We start from the raw sequence: 10,417 nt of genomic DNA, 5'->3' as shown, positions 1-10,417 counted from the left end.
CCCTGCAAGTTCTTCCCAATGCCGATCCCTACTTCCTCCCCCTCATGCAAAGCTGCTCCCTCTTCTGTCCTAAGAGGCAAAGAGCAGATCCCAGTCCTCGAAGCCCCCTGCCCTGGGGTCGCAGAGACGCGAGGGGACCCCGGCGGCGCAGCGAGGCCGCCACCTGCACGCCAAGGCCCGCCTGGGGCCGGAGTCCGCGTCGGCCGGCGAGCGCAGGGAGGGCCCGCGGCCGGCAGAGGGCGCTGCGGCGCGCCGGCGGCGGGGCCGCGGTCCGCGGGGCCGGGAGGAGGCGCCCGGGGCCCGGCGTGTGCGTCTCGGGGCGGCCGGGGGAGACGCCCGCCGCTCGCCCGCCCGCCGCCCGGTGCTGTCGCGGCGGACCGCACCTCGGAGCCAGGCGCGCGGGCTGCGCGGCGCGCCCCGAACTTCGGGCTTCGCCGCCGCCCGCCCCGAGGCTCGTCTTTGTCCGGGCGAGGCGGCGGGGCCGCGGCGGCCGCCCGGCCGGGCCAGGGGGCGCCTCGGCGTGCTGTCGGCGGCGCTCGGCCGCGTGCACCGGCCGCCCCCGCGCGCTCGGAGCGGCGGCGGCGGCGGCGGCCTGGGCGGTGCCTGCGCGAGGTGAGTGCGGGCGGCGTGGGCGGGCGTGGGCGGCGGCGCCTGCGGGCGGGCGCAGGGTGCCCGGGCGGCCCCGGCTCGCCCACCCGCGCCGCCTCGGTCCGCTTCTGCGGGCAAGTTTGCCGGGTCCCCGGCTGGCGGGCATCCTCGGCCGGCCCGCAGAGCCCAGACCCGTCGGTACACAGAAAACTCGAGCTGAAGGAGGAGGAGGGGAAGCGTGCCCGAGCTGGTCCGGGATGACAGTCTCGCTAAGGGCAGCGGTGGCCTCTTGGACACCTTTCTTGGCCCTTTCCCAGCCAGGTGAGCGAACCCTCCAATGCAGAGCCCAGCCGAGCCGGCCTGGGCGCCCCGCCTGCCTTCCGGAGCCCGCCGGGAGGCAGGTGCACGGAGTTAGGGGGAGATTGCAGCGGGGACTCGGGGCAGCGCAGGGCTTGGCTTCCTGTCATCGCCGCGCTTACTTTCCTCCCACATCACCTGCGTGCGCGGAGGTATTGCAGCCCACTTGGCACCTTCAGGGGCTGCCAGGTTAAACATCCTCTCTTTTACAGGGGATGATGGTAGGTTAGTTAAACCGCGTCATCCCCTTCCCCCATCTGCCACCCCCCCCCACCGGCTTTGATTTGTTCTGTGTCTTCGTCTTAATTTAGTGTGAATGTGTGATTTCCTTTGAGCTTTATAATGGTTAAGCAGTGAAGCGGCTTGCTACATCCATTTTTTTTTTCATTCTGAGACTGTGCACAGAAGGAATTTCAGGCACACAAATGATGTTACTACCATTCTATTTTAAATACAAACTCGGAAAGAAGTACTCTTGGCAGGATACCAAAGGCGCCTGTACTCTCTGTTATGTAAGTGGCTTTAAAAAATATTTGCTCATCGGTGAAGTTATAAAAGTGATTACCAGAGCATCTAAGAAGAGAGGTTGAAGATGAGTCAGGACCGTAATTTCCACTTTCATCCAAAACTTTCCTGGGAGATAAGCATGGTCTTAGCTTGAAATGCCCTTAAGATAATACCGGGCCCTGTTTTTTGCACTCATTAGGTAGAATCACAAAACATGGGCAAATAGGTTTTGTAAAGGGGGAACTTGGTAAAAATTCTTCGACTATTGGTAGTAATAAAAAAGGCCCCGCAGATATCCTTTATGGCTTTCAAATTATTGAATGATTTTATTTTTATATCTGATGGAAATTTAATAATTATGAGCTGCCAGTTTATTAAAGATCTGCCCCCCCATCTGCCCCCCCATCCCCCCATAAAACGCCTGTCCATATTTATGTTTTCTTTTTCCTGGTGAGAAGATGACAAAAGTAGAAAGCATTAGAAATATTGATGTCTAGGCACCCCCTTTTGTGCCTCCCACCCCAGTATTCTAATTGGTTTTGGGTGATGCTGTGGCATTTGTAATGTAGAAGCTCCCTAGGTGATTCCAGTGTGCAGCTAGGAGTGAGACTCACTGCATAGCACTGTTTCTTTTAATTTGTTACTTTGTAGCTCAAGGTGTGGCTGCAGTGGTTTAAGGTGAGTAAAAAAAATATGTGGTTAGAAATATGGGGAGAGAAAAATGGTATTGGAAAGGAGATGTGTTGAAGAATTATAGCATGCACACTTATGCATTTTGTCTAAAACATCTCTCTTGATTTTTTTGAATCTGCAAAGAACAGTTGATACTTGTCAGGGACCCGTAATTCCGTGTAGCATCTGTAGAGGCATCCCAAGTGGGACATTTCTTTTAGGTAACAGGGAAGCTAAGTAGTAGCGTCAGGATATTCTTTTATGTTTGCAGGGAAAGGTAATCAAGTCTCGTGAAGGATAATTTGCTCCATCAAATTAAAAACTTATGTTAATATAAACTAGTAAATAAAGTGCAAAGAGCTTTTATTGTTTTTAAGGTCAGAAATAAACCTGGCTGCTGGATCAGTATCTTCTGTCTACTTTACGTAATTTCAAATATCCAAATCTGGGAGCAGATCTTTTGGGTGGTTTATGAAGGCTTATGTAAGAACTACCACTATGCTTTTCGTTCTCCATTTAACTCCCTGTTTTGGCTATTACATAATTGACACAGTACTAGATTGTTAACGCCAAAATAGGGGAAGGATGCATAAGCCCGGCCCACCACATGCACTCTGATAATGAATTGCTGCTGCCAAATTAGAGGGAACAGCAGGGATGGAGGTTTGTGAAAGAGAGATAAGAATAGCATCTAGAGGATTGATGTAATAATGTACGACTGTTATGCTTAGTGGTTTTCTAGAGATTTTAATGCTGCGGTATAAACCTTTCAAGTCTTTTATATTCCCCAGCAGAGGTGCATTGACTGGAAAGCTAATGACTCTTAAGCTGCATGGCCCCTCGCTCAGGCTTCTTCCAAGCCCCTGGGAAGGCCATGAGCTACGTGTTCACATGGTCATACCTAAGTTTGTATTTGTAATTTTGGATTCTTTTTCAATAAGGAGGACACTCTCTCCATCCCTCTTACCTTCCATATATACACATAAAGCTGCACAAACCCTGATTCTGCCCTCTCTCCAAATTATATTCAAACGCCAACTTGTAAAAATGCATTTTCTTATTTTAATGTCTGTAGTCTTATGAAAAGATAAAAAAAAAATCTGGGCAATATAGTAGCTGACCTGCTGAGAAATGCAAATTGCTGTAACCGAGGGCTGTGTGGAGCTAATGAAATCAGGAGGTTACCTGCAGAACCAACTCTCTGCCTTGTGATTTCGCATGAACAGGACTTTTTTGGTTCTGCATGTGAGCTGGAGGCGGAGAAAAACTGAGCCGGGGGCGGAAAGGTAGGAAAGTGGGTTAATGCTTTTCCACATTTCAGAGGCAGGCTGCCAAGGGGAAAGGAAGAAAACATTAACTACCAAAAGGCTCTTCATTAGTAAAAAGTTAACAGGAACGGAGTGTCAGCTCCATAGGGGATCTTTTTGTAAACTTCTTAGGATCTGTGTCCAATACGGATTTTAGACAGCAAATGCAGGCCTGGAAGATAACCTGCAGGAACACATGCAGGTTGGGAAAGACTAGGATGGACCATCGACTTGTTCCTATTAGCCATTTTGAGGAGTTATTGGGAGTCTTATTATGTCCACCGCAGGAATGTTTGGAAGGAGCGGAGGGTTTTCCCTTTTTCTCTGAATTGGCTTTTACATCATATCTGAATGTGGCTGTCTTCAGATTTTATTAACTTCACCTTTTTCCCACGGGGCTCATACCCCCTCCACCCACCCACCCACAGAGACGCTCTCCTTGACTAAAGTAGTCCGGCTCGCCTCTTCTTCCTGACTGGGCTTCAACCTTGGCCTAAAAGAGCTGCAGCTTTCAGCTGCCCCCCGCCTCCTGCACTAAGGGACTTGAGAACTCTCCCCTGGCTTCTGGCCGCCTAAGGCCATGTCCCCTGGATGACCCAGGGCCCCTTGAGTTCCTGTTTGGAAAAGCTTAAGGCTGCTAACAACTGATGATAGGACCCTGACTTCCCTTTTATTAAACATTTATTAGAAAAACTTACAATTAAAATCCTTTTTCTGCCCTTAGAGGTGTGCCCTGTATTTCCTACCACCTAGGAGTGTCTCTGTCAAGGGCCTGAAAGCCATTCGTTTGAGATGCCATCCTTAGGAAGGATAAGGCCTCTGCCTCCCAGTCTCTGCAGGAGGGTAGGAGCGTGACTTTGACAAGTACCAGTTAGCAGACGGATGGCCTGATCACACTGACATTGGCCAACCACCCTGCCCGCTTTCAGTTTTCCACTTCCTTGACTGTGCGTGAGCTCTTCTTGTTCCCTTCTTTATTCCCTCATTCTTCCTTTAAAATGCCATCCCCTCTGCACGGGTTGAAGTTGAGCTCAGTCCTCTGCTGAAGCCTCTTTCCCTTGTAGTATATACTGAATAAAATCTATCTTTACTGTCTTCAAATAGTGTCCAAGTTTTTCTTTAGCAACATCCAGTACATGCTTTTGAGCGTCTGTATGTACCAGGTGCTGTTTGTAGGCACTAGGTATCCACAGGGCAGTCAAAAAATGAGACAAGAATGGTGCCTCGGAGGAACCTACAATGTAGTGGATAAATGTAAGGAAAATGTTTACTAAATCAACTAGGGATGGTGCCGTGGAGAAAAGTAAATCAGAGGAGTGCGCGGCGAATACTTGCTGTGTCAAGTAGGATGGTCAGGGAAGGACTCCCTGAAGGGTGATGTTGAGCAGAGGCCTAAAGGAGATGGAAGCATGAGGCACGTGGACATCCAGGGAAGAGCACTTTGCTCACTGGGGGGCGGCCCGTTCACGGCCCTCAGACCCCAGCTCCACTCGCTCTCAGGCGGGGCTCTAGGAGGGAGGTCTGTTGTGCAGGTAGTTGTGGGGCATTCTCATGCTGCTGGCCAGTGCCCCCCACAACAGCAGCCCCCCTCTATAATTCTTTTGCAGCGGCTTCTTGTGTCCCCCCTTGGGCCTTCCTCTCCAGTGACTTGAGGCTGTGTCCACAGATGGTGGTGGCGCTTTTGCGACCTTAGGTGGTGTGGTGACTTGGGGACAACTGAGCCCTCTCAGGGCATGTGGAATCCAGTTGAGGCCAATACATAGACTAGGAGTCAGGAGGGAGGTCGTGTGTCTTCATTGATGGTTCCCATTGGCTTGTTGGGGGCCTGGGGCCAGCAGGAAAGTTCCATTTCAGCCTGGATTCCCTGTGGTCCTCCAGGAACAAATAGAACTGCAGTGATTAAAGGGTGTTGTCAGTGGGAAGCACGCTGCGCTTTCTTGCAGAATATTGAAATGTCAAGAACCTGGGGCAACTTCTGAGGGGAAACTGAGCCAGAGAGGAACCTATGGCCTAGAGGCATTTGAGTTTAGTTAGGATTTGAGGAGGGAAATTGCTCATTGGCTGACAGGGCTCCTGGATGCCCAGATGGCTGGCTGGTTACATCCAATAACCAGAAGACACATGTGTGGACCTGGCAGCAGGCTGTCCGGGGTCCCTCAGTGGAAAAGGTGGAGAAGTCATTGGGGAGCAGCAGCCAGGAATTGCCTGTTGGTAGAAAGGCCTAGCTTTCCAGGATGCAGGGGGGACAGGGGTGTGGGACAAGGAGGGATAGCTCTTTACTTTTCAAGCTGTAAGCCAATAGCCATTTTTATCCCTCACACTACCAAAGAAGAAATGTTCCATCTAGATGAGGTTCTTTGGATTGTTTGCTGGCTGATAGGAGCACAGTAGGAGCCCCAATGGGCATGTAAGCAGGTGGCATCAGGAAGGTGGCATATGCGGTCTCTCTCTTTGCAGGCTTCTCTCACTTGCCCTCCATGATTGGGAAATGGGGGACCTAAGATTATTCCTATCTAGGAATATGCTTTAATACTCTAGCATTTGCAAATGGGCCCTCTTCTAAGTAGTTATTGCTATGTAGTTAATTGGCTATATATGTTATACATGTTGGTTGTATTATACTATCTTAAGTGCACTTGGGCTGCTATAACAAAATACTACAGGCTGGGTGGCCTATAAGCAACAGAAATCTATTTTGCACTGTTCTGCAGGCTGAAAATCTAGGATCATGGCACCAGCAGATTCAGGGTTTGGTAAGGGCCTGCTTTCTGGTTCCTGGATGGCGCTTTCTTACTGTGTCAGTTGGTGGAAGGTACAAGCAAGCTCTCACAGGCCTCTTTTATAAAGGTGTTGATCCCATTCATGAGGATTTGGCTCTGATGACTTAATCACCTCCCAAAGGCCCCACCTCCTGTTACCATCCCCCTTGGGCATTAGGTTTTCAACATCTGAATTTTGGGGGGACACAAACATTCAAACTATAGCAAGTATACAACTAGTAACTGATATATAGAAAGCTGCTGATTATAAGATAGAATTGTATAACCAGGCACTTTTCAAGTTCTTATCAATTCTAACCTTTTTTTTTGGTTATTTCCCTCGAATTTATTAGGTGGACAATCATACTACCTGCAGATAATAACTTTTTAGGTTTCTTTTCTGTTTCACATCTTATTAGACTAGGTAGGAGAAGAGACTCTTTGCTCAATCTGTTGAGTAATATTTAAAATAAGACTATTGTCTTTAAGACAGAGGTACTTCCTTTGTCCCAGAAAGGATAGGCTGTATGACCCCTGAAGACCTGCCCGTGTGCCTTGCTGCCCTTTCTGCACCTACAGACACATCGATCCAATAGGTTGAGTTCTCTTAAAAAAACAAAACACACACACAGTCATCAATGGTAAGTCAGCGGTATATGTTATTAGGGCTAAGCCCATATTAATGACAGGTTGACATTGATTTTGGGAATTTTGACTCACCTGCAGAAATGAAAAGTCAACAGTAGCTTCTGTAAAGACTAATAAGGCAAAAAACAATTTTGTTCAAAAATAGGCTAATATTGATACAGTGATTTTAAGTGATTTTCAAAAGCATAGTGGAAAAAGCATGAGGTATGGAGCCATGGATTACAAGAAATGGCAATAAAATAACAGAAGCAACTAATGAACACTTAATAGGGAAGTTAAATTTCCACACTTCACCAGACTTTTACTGCAAAGTACTAATCTAAAAATGTAATATGAACACTATCTCTGTTAAATGACAATATAGGAGAAGTAATCTCAAATCATCCAGAATTAATTGTCTTTGTACTAAGTTATTTGAAATTACTCACTCAAAATAGCTTCTCAAGGCAGGCAGTCTTTCTCTGCACACAAATAATTGTCTTCTCAGGTTGAAAATGTTGCTATGTATTAAGCCAAACACATCTTTGTCTCAAATTCTTACATTTCTATCAGTTTATTTTCCAGGGCAGACAATTTGAAATGTGAAATAATGCAACAGAATAAATTTTGGTTAAATTGATATTTCTAAGTCTGATACATTTTCTGTTTATTAGTGTGGCATAATATCTTAGGCAGTTTGTATGGCACATATGCCAAACATTGCATTTAAATCCTATGAACTCTAACAAGCATTTCTTTAAAAAAATATCCACATTGTATTAGTGTAACTGCTGATTAGTAATGAGTTTTATACTGAGTTAATATGCCTCTACTAGTAGATTTAAGAAGTTAGTTTAATATGTTTACTTTATTTTCTACCCCCAAACTTCATACTGAAATTTTTTTCTGCTGGATTTTAGGATTATTATTTTGATACCAGCCTAAGATATTTTAATGGAATATAAATGTGAGTTAGAACTCATATCTAAGTTTAGAGAATTTTTAAAAAGCAGAGATGTGGTCTGAAAGTTACCCTTGTCTAGGATTGGTACTAGAGTGAGGCTAGTCAGGTACTTGCCTCAGATGCAAAATTTAAAGGGTACCAAAAAACTGGGCAATAAAAATAATCGATATTTTAATGTAGTCTAAAAAATAAAAGTGCAAAAAATCCATGATGAACAAAGTATCAACATTTTAAAAAACACAGGATCAGTATTGTTGTTTTTTCCTTTTTGTGTCAGGCTCCAGTATGGCTTGGCACAGCACTGTTACTGATCATGTCTTTAATTTAAAATTTTGATATTTTGTTCATCATGAATTTTTTTTGTATGAATTTAACAAAGTCATTTATCTTAGAACTACATCTGGAATGCTATAGTAAGGATATTCTGTAAATCCTTTCCTCCAAAATAGCAGTGAGACCAAAATTTCACTGAGTGAGGCAAAAATTGTCAAAATAAACTATTTTAGAACTCTGGAATTGAATCAAAGACTTGCAACAATCCAAGGAGCAATTCAAGAAAAAAGACTGAATCTCAGCAAGAGTAGTGAACTTTGTGGGTTTTAAGCTTATTCTTATTACCCCTTCCTAGCAACACGGTAGCCTTGAAAACTAAAAGCTAGTGGAGGGAGCACAGTAGGTTCTGAGCTTTCCAAAAGCCCATTTCTCCAAAAATTGCCACTAAATGACCTGTCTCGCAGCTCCCTGAAGAGCTCCATTCTCTGAGCTTGGTTTTATTTTACCTGACTTAGAACTCATTCTGTATGAACAGCCTTATGGCATTTGTTGAAAATAATCAGTGGCAATTGTTTGATATCACAGCTGCCTGAGGTGCCACACCAGTTGAGGTTAACAAGAGGTTGGCCAAAAAAAGAGAGGAATACTTAGGTAAAAAGATATCTGTGAAGGATTTTTTGAAAAACTTTGAAATGTTCCTTGGAATCTAGAAGTCCCATGTGTATGTGCAAGCCTGAGAAAAACTTGAGAAGGCCTTAATCTGTCACCTCTGGCTGCCATTAAGGATCTATACAAGCAGGAAGAAAAGGCTAGAGTAGAGTTGTGAACTGCCCATCAGTGCATAGAAAGCATTGTGTCAATGCACACACAGAGGCCCTTAGCAAAGGTTGTGAGACATAGGTTCACAGCACTGAAAGAAATTTCTGTTTTATCATTAGCTGATCACTAAAACAAACTGAGCAGAGACTTAGGAAGCTGCAGAACTAGTTTAAGAAGTGGAGAAACAGGTTTAGGATTAACAAAACCAACAGCAAAACAAGAAACTTTTGGGGGCAAGTGGAATCTGATTTCCAGAATTGCCATATTATTTCAAATTGTTTTCAATGTACAATTACACAAACAGAGAGGTATGGCCCATACATAGGGGGAGAAAAACAATAAAAAGTGTCCCTGAGAAAGGTATACAGATATTAGACTTATTAAACAAACATTTTAAATCAGTGATTATAAATGTGTCCAAAGTATGAAAGGAACTTGTGTGTAAAGAATTAGAAAGTATGAGAATGATTTCTCACAAAATAGAGACTATAAATAAAGAGAGAAATTACTAAGAAAAAAAAGGAAAAAGTAGAAATCCTGGAGTTGTGAAGTACAATGACTGAAATGAAAAAAAAAAGAAGTCTCAACAGCAGACTTGAACTGGCAGAAGAACAAAATCAGTGAGCTTGAAAGTAGATTAATTGAAAATACACAATTTGATGAACATAATTCCATAAAAATAAAGAAAAATGAGCAAAACCTCAGACCATTCATCATGAGTACCAACACATACATAATGGAAGTCCAAATGGAGAGGGGAAAGAGAAAGGGGAAGAAGGAATCCTTGAAGAAACAATGGCTATAAACTTGCTAAAATTTCATTTAAAATATTAACATGCACATTCAAGAAAGTCAGTGCATTCCAAGAGAATACTGAGATTTACATGCAGAGACATAACAGTGAAGCTGTTAAAAGCCAAAACAAAACAGCAACAGATAAGGGACTCATCATGCAAAGGGACCCTCAATAAGATTAACCACTAACTTATCAGAAAGCATAGAGACCAGTGTGGGAGGATGATGTATGGTGTAGCCAAAGTGCTGAAAGACTATCCAGTCAAGAATTCTATATCCAGCAAAACTATCCTTCAAATGAAGAAAATTAAGATATCTCATAAAAAACAGATAATTTGTCACTAGCAGACCTGCCCTACAAAAAATATTAAAGGGAATCTTTCAGGTTGTAATAAAAGGACACTGGACATAATTCAAATCCACAGAAGGAATAAAGAGCACTAGTAAAGGTAATTATGTAGGTAAATGTAAGAGTATAAGCTACTAAGAAAATAACTAGAACATACACACACACACACAGATATATACATACATATCTATCATATATGTGATAAATCAGGGAATTAAAATATCTACTTAAATAAATCTTCTGCATCCATGGATGTTTTGTAGCCCTTATTTAGCTTGGATTAATACTTAGTCTACAGGCACACACCTGATCATCTACATTTGCCCTCTTACAGCACTAAACTATGTTTTCTACCTTTATCTTACATCTACCTACCACTTCAGCATTTTATTAAAAAAAA

General features: G+C 44.2%; 1 protein-coding gene across 8 annotated transcripts in view; it reads left to right on the top strand.

The window, feature by feature from the left end:
* Positions 1 to 433: 433 nt before the first annotated feature.
* The window catches only part of MTUS2 (microtubule associated scaffold protein 2), a 507,260-nt gene continuing 497,276 nt past the window's right edge, over positions 434 to 10,417 (top strand). For 4 of the 8 annotated variants that reach the window (XM_057489957.1, XM_057489940.1, XM_057489945.1 and 1 more), the window contains exon 1: positions 639 to 909. The gene's annotated coding sequence lies outside the window, so the exon portion shown is untranslated. Of the gene's footprint in view, positions 613 to 636; positions 910 to 10,417 lie in introns of those variants that run through there. The other 4 variants (XM_057489971.1, XM_057489962.1, XM_057489951.1 and 1 more) reach the window with 3 other exon arrangements.

The sequence above is a fragment of the Manis pentadactyla genome, chromosome 2, assembly GCF_030020395.1.
Source record: "Manis pentadactyla isolate mManPen7 chromosome 2, mManPen7.hap1, whole genome shotgun sequence".
NCBI classification, from domain to species: Eukaryota; Metazoa; Chordata; class Mammalia; order Pholidota; family Manidae; genus Manis; species Manis pentadactyla.
This window is presented reverse-complemented; position numbering and strand designations above follow the sequence as displayed.